Below are 14029 nucleotides of genomic sequence, written 5' to 3'. Positions count from 1 at the left end.
ACCAAAGGCCCTCAAACGTCTTAATTTGGAAGACAAAAAAGGGGGCCCTGGACCACGATCAAAATAAAAGAAAATTTTGAAGAGTATTAAGGCAAACACTTTAAAAGTTTGCATTATTTACACAAAACCAATGTTGTCACCTCTCTGGTATGGACTAGGGAGAGCACCATGCCATTCTCCTTCTGTAGAAGTGGGGCTGCCTTTGGCAGGTAAGGGGCTCCCAGTCATATGGCACCTCATGATATTTGGAATGACTATTTTAAACAATGTACCAAGTCCTCCATCACACTGTAGAACTTTAAGGATACTCGCTCCCACCAACTGCTGTCACCCTCAGCTTTCCATGACAATCCCATCTCGTTTTCTGCCCAAGTTAGGGTTTATCGAGAAAGAGTGTCACACCACTAAGTGAACAGTCAACCCAGAAGCATTTGCAGCGGACGATGGAGAGGGGCCAGACTCCTCCTACTCCTGCTTGCTAACCCACATCTGCTGGAAAGCGGACAGCGAGGCCAGGGTGGAGCTGCCGAGCTGCAGAACCTCTCAGGGCCAGTGACTAGCACCTGGCTGCTGGGAAGCACATGGATCTTCTCCAGGGAGGGGGATGAGAAGGATGCGGCAGTGGCCAGCTCCTGCTTGACGTCCAGGGTCCCATAGCACAACTTCTCCTTGATGTCAGGCACTACCTCCCTCTCAACCATGGTGATGAAGCTGTAGCCATCCTGAGTGTGGATCTCCATGAGGGAAGGTCATGCATGACCAGCTAGGTCCAAGAGAAACAAGACGGCATGGTGGAGGGTGTACCCCTGGTAGGTGGGCATAGTGTGGGGGACCACGTTGCTGGAGTCCATCATGATGCCAGGGGAATATAGAGGTGTACAGGGACAGCACAACCTGGAAGGCCACGTGCATATGACCGGGATGTTGAAGGTCTGGGTCATCCTTTCATGATTGACCTTGGGCTTTGGGGGGGGGGGGTTCTCCATCAGCAGCACGTGGGATTCCTTGGGGGCCATGCAAAGCTTGTACAGGGTGTGGTACCAGCTGGTCTCCATGGCATCACTGTTGTTGAGGATGCCACGCTCCATGGGGGACCTCAGGGTCAGGATGCCTCCTTGTTCTGGGCCTCGTGGCCCACGTAGGAGTCCTTCTGACCCATGTCCACCATCACATCCTGGTACCACGGGCGCCCCCTTGATGGAGGCTAAGACGGCTTTGGGGCATCCTAGTCTGCATGCCCACCTTGCATATGCCAGAGCCATTGTCAAAGAGGGGCACAAAAGGTGTGGATGATGAGGATCAGTTAGGGAGAGGCGCTGTGCTCACAAGCTAGATGAGGTCTCAGCAATCATTAGGTAAGGTTTAGGGGTGTGTGCGAGTGAGTGTGAGTATGTGTGCATGTTTTAAGTACACTAGTTTGTCTATTAAATGCCCAGGAATTATCAAAATATATAATAGACCACAGGCATAAATACACAGTGTAACTATATTTACCAGAAAGAAAAATAATTCTGAAGTCTTAAGACATTGAGAAACTATGATATAACAGTTTGGCTTTTCCCTTAGATAATAACCTGACCTCAATGTTGTCCACTTTGATTAAAATTGGGTTGATTCTTCAAAGCTTATTCTCTGTCCTCATATTTCATCCAGGTTGCTAGGTTAAGAGATAAATGGTGAGACAAAGAGAAATTGCTCCAGTACTGAGATACATGTCAAAACTTCCATGAACCTTCAGAATTTACTGAGCCTGCAGGATAGCTTTTGTGATCTTTCTCTGTGAAATCCAGCACTGTGTCAGCTTCCTAGGGTCTAAAGTGTGCCTTTCTTAAAAGACCTCTAGATTTATTCCCTTTAGCTTTAAATGAGTGAAAATGTGTTTTTGTTGAAACTTTCTGAGAAGTAACTGCATTTACCATGGAACTGTCCATTTGTTTATGGGCCTGATGAAAGCATTTGGCACTTAATGATTTCCAGACTATTTCAACTTTTAAAAAAAAGATAATGGAAGCTGAATGCTTTCAATACTAAAACTAAAATATGTGGATTACATTTAAACCTCACCAACAAGTGAATGCAATGATTTGTCTCAAGTATTGTGAAAAACTTTAATGACTTGACCTGTTCAAATGAGGAAAATCAGAAAAAGTGGCTGAGAACAAGATATCCATGGTGACCCTCTGAAATTCAACTCTGTTGCTCTTAACTCTGGTTTAATTATCTTGTACTCCCTCATGGTTAGTTATGCCACCAATGGTAATACTCCCCATGAAGTTGCAGCCCTTGCTTCCGTCTGACTATTTATCAGCACTTTAGGAAATATATGCTCTCCTCAATTTTAGCCAATTGGAAGCCCCAGACATAGAACACAATAAAAATGGTAGATTTCGTACAGCTACAAACATTTCATTGGAATTTATTATAATTACAATAAAACAATAAACTTTATGATTTTCACTAAGTAATTTGGGGGAAAGAAATGAAGAGGTAGCTTTTTTTTTTTTCCTTAGCAGATGCGACTGATTTAAAATTGGCTTCAGAATATTTTATGGTAATGGTGACGATTTATATGGCCATAACATTAAATCCTTTCATTGCTGAAATTAGGCTGTATCTGAACTATTCAAAAATATGCATAATACCTTCTTTTCAAGGACATTTATCATTTAAACATGTCTTCCAATGTAAGAAAATTATCAGAAAGGTTTGATTGCATTACTAAAGTTTCTACTTTATTAAATAGCAAAACCAATACAACTTACTCAACTACATTTTTTTTTTAGAGGAAAGGTTTATTGTTGGGGGGGGAAGCTCATTGCTGGGGGGCAGGCAGGGAAGCAGGAGCATTGAATCCCATTAGGGTCACATGGAACTTACACCTATGCTTGGGCCATGTGGTCACCTGGCTTCCAGCAACAGCGATAGGGGTGTGGAGGGAGGTCTGGAGCTTACGATGGTGTCCAGGGTGGAGCTAAGACTGAGCCATTTTACTAACACCCCCCACACTTTTTTTTTTTTTTTGTACAGCAAGTGTTATAGAAAGATTACATCATCCCTAAAAGTCCAGGAGGGGTGGAGGGATGATGATCTGTCTTTAGCGCTTCTTCCTGATGACAGGGGCGAGTCTCCAGCTGTTGTCTCCTGGGTGGGGAGCCGATTATATCCCTGTAGCAGCATTTGGTTGACTGCTTGGTTGGCGAAGGCTTTGGTTTGGTCCATTATCACCTTCTGTGAACACTTAAACAGACAGTAGTATAAAAGGATGAGAACAGCAGTCAATGATCCTAAAAGTGGCATTAACCAAGTAATGAGAGGATTTCATAGAAGAGAGGAAATGGTGTGTGTGTGTGGGGGGGGGGGTCTCTGACTCTCCTGAAGACTTTGATGGATGTGGTTTTTGCCTGGCCTGATTGATTAACATAATAACAACACAGTTAAGGCCCATCTGCCCCATGTACCACACCTGTTAGTGAGATAATATGGCTTTGGAGACCTCAGATGGCATCAACTGAGGGATCAAAGGACTTAGTGACCTCCTCTTGTAATTTGGAGTTGTTTTGGAGTAGATTGGTGGAGATAACGCTGTGGCCCAAAGCTGTTCCTGAAATCACTACTGAAGGGAGAGAGACTGCTAAGTTGATTCCAACCAAGACTTGGAGAAAGGCCACTCAGCTCTTGTGGGTAGAGGGTTTTGTCTGTAGAGAAAATTCTGAACAATCATACAAGATTAAGTGGGGTAGAGGACCATCAATACACACCGGTTGGGAGTAGAGTCATTGATGTTAGGGTAGAGGCTATGATTACAAAGGAATGAGGTCCTAAGTGGGCTAGACAGGGTCTAGAACAAAGGACAGAGTCATTATTAGAGGACATAACAGAGCTGCTAAGTTTTCCAATTGAGAGGCAAATAGAAACTGACAGAAGGTCTTGATAATAATCTGGTGGGCTTTAAGGCCTTGTAAGTTATGAGGCCCAGACTTATCTATCTCTTCACATGGGGTACAACCTAAGGGAGGTATGAACCTCCTTGGGGAAGGCACCTGTTGACTTCCATTACCCAGCTGGCCTGGGAGGAGAGCTGGCCAGGTAAAGGCAGGTGGCATCTCTAACAGGAAATTTACAGTTCTACCTGCAATGTTGCTGACCCTACTTGGCCGTCCCCTCAGCGACAGTGGTTGTTTTGGAAGCTGGGCCGAGTGGAGGGCTTTTCAGCTTAGCACCAACAAGATCTGTGGCTCTGACCTGAAGTCCTTTGACTCCAGGGCAGTTCCATTTCCAGTGACCCCGGCAGAGCTGCCAGGGCGGTTCATAAGCAGTGGACTGGCCTGTTGGGTCTCCTTGAAGGCAGATCACCGCACAAAGCAGCCATTAATTGGCCTGCCACCTAACTTTACATTGCTTCTGATGCCTAGCTTTCTTTTCCTCCTGGCTTTTGTTAAAGCAGACCAGAGGATGCAAGTCAAGGGGGTGCTCAAGTCCCATGTATAATCTTCGGTGGCCTAAACTAGAAGTCATAGTCACAGGCATGTTCTGATAGTGGTTTTTCTGTGAGGTACACAATGCTTATGAGGAAAGCTATGTCCTCACTTTAAAACTTTCTCTACCTTTGTTGGTCTGAAAGGGAGGTTTTGCCTGTTTCTGTGCCCATGTAAATCTAGCTGTGAAATCATAATCTAAGCTCTCCTTTTGGTTATGCTATTATTACAGAAAATGTTAGCTGGGCCAGCCTCGTGGCACAGTAGGTTAATCCTCCACCTGTGGCACCGGCATCCTATATGGGCGCCAGTTCTAGTCCCGGCAGCCCGCCTTCCAATCCAGCTCTCTGCTATGGCCTGGGTAGGCAGTGGTGGATGGTCCATGTCCTTGGGCCCCTGCACCCACGTGGGAGACCAGGAAGAAGCACATGGCTCTTGGCTTCAGAACAGTGCAGCTTCGGCTGTTGCAGCCATCTGGAGAGTGAACCAGCAGAGGGAAGACCTTTCTCTCTGTCTCTCTCTCTCACTGTCTGTAACTCTGCCTATCAAATAAATAAATAAAATCTTTAAAAAAAAAGAAAATATTAGCCATCCCTTTTGTAAGATCTAAAAATCAAACTGTACATTCTGGAAAGTCTTTCAGTATAGAGTCAGTTTCCCATCTTGAAGAGAAAAGAGAAGTGAGGGAAAAAGTCAGGCTTCCCAGATCGCTTACTGATAATAAAAATATCAAATGAAAACTTAGCAAGCAATTTCAACCGTTAAATAACAACTTATGAAAACATTTACTGGAAGGTCCAATGTCTTCTACAAATTTTAAGAATACATGCATTTGGGGGCCGGCGCCGCGGCTCACTAGGCTAATCCTCCACCTTGCGGTACCGGCACCCCGGGTTCTAGTCCGGTGCACAACACTGATCCGATGGCAGGAGCCAGGTACTTACCCTGGTCTCCCATGGGGTGCAGGGCCCAAGCACTTGGGCCTTCCTCCACTGCACTCCCGGGCCACAGCAGAGAGCTGGCCTGGAAGAGGGGCAACTGGGACAGAATCTGGTGCCCCGACCGGGACTAGAACCCGGTGTGCCGGTGCTGCAAGGTTGAGGATTAGCCTAGTGAACCATGGCACCAGCTTTAGTTTCTTTATACCAACAAATTTAAAACATCTGATACAGAGATTCAGGTCACGTAAATCAAAATGTTTCTGTAATCACTCTAGCAGTTTAAATTTATGAGCAATCTTTTACCTATAAGCCAATTAAAATAGAGTTCTTAATAAATTTTCCCATGTAGACATACAATATATATATACATATATAACATAATATACAAGATAGAACAATAAAGTAGTTTCAGTAATAGCTTCTTAAAATCTTTAGCTGTTTTTTAAATTAGCAATTGATTCAAATTACTTTTTGCTCTTAGTAACCTCGATTAACCATACTTTCTCTCAGTTGGAACTTGTAGTGCATTATTGGCTTAATCTGCTTACAGAGCCATCCCAAAGTACTGAATATAATAGAAGTCACTAGAAAAAGCCCATGAGAACCTATAGGAGGACACAGTTAAACAAAGAACCAACAATGTTTAGTCTTATGAGCAGCAAATCTGTTATACAAAACTGTGGATGACAAAAGACTTTAAATAACCTCATCTACAATTAAATTCCTTAACCAACAATAGGTACTTGCTTGCTCCACGCAGTATTTTCAAAAGTACCTGTAGAATTTTATAAAACATTTAACCCTTTTAAGCCTTGGGCCTTTCTCATTAAGGTAGCCATCATATGTGCTAACAAAAGATAATTAGACTTTTTAACTTTTGAACATTTGTTTAAGTAGTATCTTACATTATCAAACATTAAAATTTAGCACCACTTCATATCTTGACAGTACCTGTAATATAATCCAAATAGCCTGATTAGTTGGTGTCTCTACAAGATGACAGACATATATCCTTTGATGTATCCAGGGGCTCAACTAGAAATATCAAAGTCCAAAGAATTTGAAACTTTGATTTTTTGAATACCTATCAAGGATGCCAAGAAGGCTTAAAATATCTGGTTGAAATAAGATCCAGCGGAGCCAAGATGGCGGAATAGTGAGGGCGCGCACCGATAGTCCGGGAAAATTTAGTTTAATAAAAGGGGAGTTACGGTAGCCTCAGAAAAAAGAACCAGGAAAATATTGCAGAGGAACCTCTTCTGGATTGAGTGGCTGTGAATCAGAGGACCTACTGGGAGAACAAGGTCGCCCACCCCGCGGAAGCCGAGCCGCGGGACCGAGCCGCGGAAGCCGAGCCGCGGGACCGAGCCGTGGAAGCCACAGGGTTTGCGCGCCAGTGCTCAAAGGGGAGTGCATGCCACACAGACAACAGCGGGGAGACTTGGGACGTCCAGGGCTCCGAGTCCACACATCGGCGCTGGAAGGGGAGGTGAGCTCAATAACCCGAGACATTGGTGGGGAAACGGGGGTCAGAATCTAGAGGGGGGCCGGAAAGTGCAGCAAACTCACTACCGGAAAGAAGGAAAAAAAAAGCTTCGGGGGGTTTCTCTTCCCCCTAACCTTACAAAGGTTGCAAGGCTGCAAGGCTTGAAGAATTCCCAAGAGACAAAGAGCAGGCCCCCTCTCTGGATTTACATATCAACGGGGGAGAGCTAAGGAACTGAGTCACTACAATTCAGTAGCCTAGGCAACCCAGTGGGAGTCCAGAGGAGCCTAAAGGGACTCTGGGGGTAGAAGCCAGAGACTGGAAGCTAAATACCATCAATTCTGCACAGCCGTGCAGTGCGGTGTTACTTACCCCCTGAATAAATAAAATAAATAAATAAATAAAAAGAGAGAGATTTACCACGCATAACCTGAGGGTGTCACCTTTGCACACCCTTAACCAGGAAGAACCAAGCAGAGCTCTCAGCCCGCACCCATCTCAGGCCTCCAAGGCTCCTCCAACAGCAGGCAGTCCACTTAACACGGACATAGTATAAAATAAAAAAAAAAAAAAACACGCACAGTGACGCAAGAAGAATTAACTATGCCAAGTAACAAACACAGAAATCGAGGGAACAAGATCAACAATGACACTATGATGCCTCCAAATAAACAAAACACCCCAAACCAAGATTATGAAGATGATGAGATAGAAGAAATGCAAGATACGGATTTCAAAAAATTTATGATAAGAACATTTAGAAGTTTTCAAAAGCAAATCCTTGAACTACAGAAATCCTTATTGGACAAGATTGAAAATCTCTCTCGTGAAAATGAAATTTTAAGGAAGAATCAAAATGAAACTCAGAAACTAGTAGAACAGGAAAGTGTGATAGTGAAGAGAAATCAAAATGAAATGAAGAGCTCAATAGATCAAATGACAAACACATTAGAAAGCCTTAAAAACAGAATGGGTGAAGCAGAAGAGAGAATATCGGACTTAGAAGATAGAGCACAGGAAAACATACAGTCAAACCACAGAAAAGAAGAGGAAATTAGAAATCTAAAAAATATTGTTGGGAATCTACAGGATACTATTAAAAAGAAAACAACATTCGAGTTCTAGGAGTTCCTGAAGGCATGGAGAGAGAGAAAGGATTAGAAGGCCTTTTTAGTGAGATACTTGCAGAGAACTTTCTGGGTTTGGAGAAGGACAGAGACATCCTAGTACAGGAAGCTCATAGAACCCTCAATAAACATGACCAAAAGAGATCCTCACCACGACACGTGGTAATTAAACTTACCACAGTGAAACATAAAGAAAAGGTCCTAAAATGTGCAAGAGAGAAACGTCAGATTACTCTCAGAGGATCTCCAATCAGACTCACAGCAGACTTCTCATCAGAAACACTACAGGCTAGGAGGGAATGGCGAGACATAGCACAGGTGCTAAGAGAGAAAAATTGCCAGCCCAGAATATTATATCCTGCCAAGCTCTCATTTGTGAATGAAGGTGAAATAAAGACCTTTCATAGCAAACAGAAATTGAAAGACTTTGTGGCCACTCATCCGGCCCTGCAAAAGATACTTAAAGATGTGCTACACTCAGAAACACAGAAACACAGCCATCAATATGAAAGAAGGGAAAGGAAGAACACCTACCAGTAAAAGAGCATGGGAAGCTCAAAGCATATACTAGAAAATATTTCCGGGAAAATGGCAGGGCAAAGTCACTACGTATCAATAGTCACATTGAACATTAATGGTCTGAATTCTTCAGTTAAAAGACACCGTTTGGCTGACTGGCTCACAGAACACAACCCAACTATTTGTTGCCTACAAGAAACACATCTCTCTAACAAAGAGGCAGGCAGACTGAAAGTGAAAGGTTGGAAAAAGATATTCCATGCCAACAGAAACCAAAAAAAAGCAGGTGTAGCCATATTAATATCAGACAAAATAAACTTTAATACAAAAACTGTTAAGAGAGACAAAGAGGGACACTATATAATGATTAAGGGTTCAATTCAACAGGAAGATGTAACTATTATAAATGTATATGCACCTAATTACAGGGCACCGGTCTATTTAAAAGATATGTTAAGGGACTTAAAGGGAGATTTAGATTCCAATACAATAGTACTGGGGGACTTCAATACTCCACTCTCAGAAATAGACAGATCATCCGGACAGAAGATCAACAAGGAAACAGCAGATTTAATTGACACTATTGCCCAAATGGATCTAACAGATATCTACAGAACTTTCAACCCTACATCTACAGACTTCACATTCTTCTCAGCAGTGCATGGAACCTTCTCTAGGATTGATCACATACTAGGCCATAAAGCAAGTCTCAGCAAATTTAAAAGAATTAGAATCATACCATGCAGCTTCTCAGACCACAGCGGAATGAAGCTGGAAATTAGCAACTCAGGAAACCCCAGAAAGTATGCAAACACATGGAGACTGAACAACATGCTCCTGACTGAACACTGGGTCATTCAAGAAATCAAAAGAGAAATCAAAAACTTTCTGGAAGTAAATGAAGACAACAACACAACATATCAAAACTTATGGGATACAGCAAAAGCAGTATTGAGAGGCAAATTTATAGCAATAGGTGCCTATATCAAGAAATTGGAAAGGTACCAAATAAATGAGCTTTCATCGCATCTCAAGGACCTAGAAAAACTGCAGCAAACCAAACCCAAATCTAGTAGGAGAAGAGAAATAATTAAAACCAGAGAAGAAATTAACAGGATTGAATCCAAAAAAAACACTACAAAAAATCAGCCAAGCGAGAAGCTGGTTTTTTGAAAAAATAAACAAAATTGACACCCCATTGGCCCAACTAACTAAAAAAGAAGAGAAAAGACCCAAATCAATAAAATCAGAGATGAAAAAGGAAACATAACAACAGACACCACAGAAATAAAAAGAATCATCAGAAATTACTACAAGGACTTGTATGCCAGCAAACAGGGAAACCTATCAGAAATGGATAGATTCCTGGACACATGCAATCTACCTAAATTGAACCATGAAGACATAGAAAACCTAAATAGACCCATAACTGAAACAGAAATTGAAACAGTAATAAAGGCCCTCCCAACAAAGAAAAGCCCAGGACCAGATGGATTCACTGCTGAATTCTACCAGACATTTAAAGAAGAACTAATCCCATTTCTTCTCAAACTATTCAGAACAATCGAAAAAGAGGGAATCCTCCCAAATTCTTTCTATGAAGCCAGCATCACCTTAATCCCTAAGCCAGAGAAAGATGCAGCACTGAAAGAAAATTACGGACCAATATCCCTGATAAACATAGACGCAAAAATCCTCAATAAAATTCTGGTCAATAGAGTACAACAACACATCAGGAAAATCATCCACCCAGACCAAGTGGGATTCATCCCTGGTATGCAGGGATGGTTCAACATTCCCAAATCAATCAATGTGATTCACCACATTAACAGACTGCAAAAGAAAAACCATATGATTATCTCAATTGATGCAGAGAAAGCATTTGATAAAATTCAACACCCTTTCATGATGAAAACTCTAAGCAAATTGGGTATAGAAGGAACATTCCTCAATACAATCAAAGCAATTTATAAAAAACCCACAGCCAGCATCCTATTGAATGGGGAAAAGTTGGAAACATTTCCACTGAAATCTGGCACCAGGCAGGGATGCCTACTCTCACCACTGCTATTTAACATAGTTATGGAAGTTTTAGCCAGAGCCATCAGACAAGAAAAAGAAATTAAAGGAATACAAATTGAGAAGGAAGAAGTCAAACTATCCCTCTTTGCAGACGATATGATTCTTTACTTAAAGGATCCAAAGAACTCTACTAAGACACTATTGGAAAATATAGAGGAGTTTGGCAAAGTGGCAGGATATAAAATCAATGCACAAAAATCAACAACCTACTGCAGTAAGAAACAACGAAATCCAGTCATTTGCAACAAAATGGAGGAATCTGGAACACATCATGCTGAGTGAAGTAAGCCAGTCCCAAAGGGACAAATACCATATGTTCTCCCTGATCGGTGACAACTGACTGAACACCAAAAAGGAAACCTGTTGAGGTGAAATGGACACTATGGGAAACGGTGACTTGATCAGCATAGCCCTGACTGTTAATGAACAACTTAATACATTATCCCTCTTAGTAGTTTTTTTTTGTCTGTTCTACTTAATATGACTGGTTTAATTCTGTAATTATCACACAGTTATTCTTAAGTGTTGAAAATTAACTGAAATGTGATCCCTGTTAAACATAAGAGTGGGAATAAGAGAGGGAAGAGATGTATAATTGGGGACATGCTCAGGCTGACTTGCCCCAATTGGTAGAGTTGGAAACATACCAGGGGATTCCAATTCAATCCCATCAAGGTGGCATGTGCCAATGCCATCTCACTATTCCAAGTGATCAATTTCAGTTCACAATTGATCATAATGAAAGGACTAAGAGTCAAAGGGAGCACATAAACAAGTCTAGTACCTGCTAACACTAACTGATAGAATAAATAAAGGGGAGAGTGATCCAACATGGGAAGTGAGATACTCAGCAGACTCATAGAATGGCAGATGTCCTAAATAGCACTCTGGCCTCAGAATCAGCCCTAAAGGCATTCCGATCTGGCTGAAAAGCCCATGAGAGTATTTCAGGCATGGAAAGCCAAGACACTCTGGCAAAAAGATCTCTGTGAGTGAGATCCCAGTGGAAAGAACAGGTCTTCAAAGAAGGGGGTACCTTTCTCTAAAGGGAGGAGAGAACCTCCACTTTGACTATGACCTTGTCTAAACAAGATAAGAGTCGGAGAACTCAAGGGGCTTCCATAGCCTTGGAAACTCATGACTGGTGCATAGGGAGATTACTGATGCCATAAACAGGAGTGTCAATTGGTAAAGTCAACAACAGGAGTCACTGTGCACTTACTCCTCATGTAGGATCTCTGTCCTAAATGTGCTGTACATTGAGATTTAATGCTATAACGAGTACTCAAACAGTATATTTCACTTTGTGTTTCTATGGGGATGCAAACGGTTGAAATCTTTACTTAATGTATACTAAACTGATCTTCTGTAAAAAAAAAAAAAAAAGAAAGAAATTATCAATTCCCAACTTGACTCTCACTGGGATTAAACATGACAATAGGTCTGATCTGATTTCATCATCATTTAAAAAAAATCATCTATTATTTTTCACTTTATGTTTCTGTGTGGGAGCAAACTGTTGAAATCCTTACTTAATGTATACTAAGCTGATCTGTATATTAAGATAATTGAAAATGAATCTTGATGTGAATGGAAGGGGAGAGGGAGTGGTAAAGGGGAGGGTTGCTGGTGGGAGGGACGGTATGGGGGGGAAGCCATTGTAATCCATAAGTCGTACTTTGGAAATTTATATCCATTAAATAAAAGATAAAAAAAAGAAATAAGATCCATTAACATCATGACATAATATAGATCAGATTTGATCATTGTTACAAGATGATTGCCCAAATGTTTTAGAATGAGTATATATTCAAACAAATCATAACTCCTTTAAAATTAAGTTGTTTTTAAACAATTAGAACCTAACAGAGACATTAAGATAATGTAATAGATTACTTTAACTCAGTGCTTTAACAGAAGATCAGATTCTATGTCAAAGAAAAATAGATTAATAGCTTTTGTATCCAAAAATTTCTCTTTCATAACCTTCTCTGACTTCCACACAGTTTCTTCAACTTACTTGAAGCTTCCTATCATTTTCATTCCAGTCTAGAGTCAACTAACCATCAGGATAAAGTAATTCTTATAAACCATGTCATTCTTTATTCAAAAAAAAAATTCTTTCCTTCTTAAACTTTCTTACTAAGAACACATTTTTATACTTGTGACCTTTTCCAATCTGCTGACTCCTTGATTTACATTTTGAAGTAACCTGATAAAAATCTCCAAATTAAGACAACATTTTCTAAATAAGGTAACATATTAAATTTTAGCCTTAGTTGCTTTTAAGCAGTGTTGAACTATTTTTCATGTACTATTTATGAAAATATAATTTTTAGCAAACCCAAGTAGTTTTTCTATAGAATATAAGGTGCTAAGAGTACCAAAGTTTACATTTAAACACATTTATCTCATTTACTTTACCCAATTTACATTTAGCAATCACACCTGGATGACTGAGGATGCTGGTACCTCTATCTGAATTAAGGTCAAAATTGCATTCATATGGAATTCTATTCCTTTTACAAAATTCTAGCTATAAATCAACCACATTAATCCAGATATTGCAAAATCTACCTTATGGGCTATAATGAATACTGATTACCCATTGCTATATCATCAGAAACCTCAGGAATTTGAGAGACCAGTGTGTGGGTGGAGATCACGGAATGTTCAGTGGCCTGGAAGGAGGTCCAGGGGTATGTTTTGTGACTGGCAGAAATCCAGGACCCCAAAGCAGCTCAAAGATCCCCGAAGGGAGAGCAAGGTCACAAGGTAAGCATGCATCTAAGTCATGGCACCAATATAAGATCGCCACAAAACACACCAGACACCAGAATTAGAGGAAGGGATTATTGTCAGGCTGTGGGGAAAAGGTGAGGGAGTAAGAGAGTGTAAGTAAGCGAGCCCAACTACTTTTTTTAAATGTAAATTTTTATCTCTTTATTTATTTGACAGAGATCTCTTATCCACTGGTTTCACTCCTCAAATTCTCACAATATGCAGGGCTGAGTCAGGTTGAGCCCAGAGCCAGAAACTCAGTCTGACTCTCCCATGTGGGTGTCAGAGACCTGAGAACTTGAGCTGGCACCTGCTGCCTTCCAGGGTGCACATTAGCAGAAACCTGAACCATTAGCAGAGCCAGGACATGAACCTAGGTGCTCCAGTATGGGAAGCAGGGATCCTAAGTGGATTCTCATCCTCTAAGCCAAATATATGTTCCAAGACTGTTTAATTTTTAAATTCAAGTAACATTTTGGAATACAATATTATAGTCCAGGTTTTGTTTTGTTTTAAATTTTTATTGTCAGAATTCAAAGTATAAAATCTAAATGCACAAACTATGAGAGCCCTCATTTACAAATTAATAAGTATCTAAAATGCAGTAGGATCAAAACA

The 14029-nt window shown here is 41.1% G+C and overlaps 1 pseudogene; it reads right to left on the bottom strand.

Moving 5' to 3' along the window:
• Positions 1–416: 416 nt before the first annotated feature.
• Positions 417–1262, bottom strand: LOC100347917 (actin, cytoplasmic 1-like; annotated as a pseudogene).
• Positions 1263–14029: the final 12767 nt, after the last annotated feature.

The sequence above is a fragment of the Oryctolagus cuniculus genome, chromosome 8 (genome assembly GCF_964237555.1).
Source record: "Oryctolagus cuniculus chromosome 8, mOryCun1.1, whole genome shotgun sequence".
NCBI lineage: Eukaryota > Metazoa > Chordata > Mammalia > Lagomorpha > Leporidae > Oryctolagus > Oryctolagus cuniculus.
This window is presented reverse-complemented; position numbering and strand designations above follow the sequence as displayed.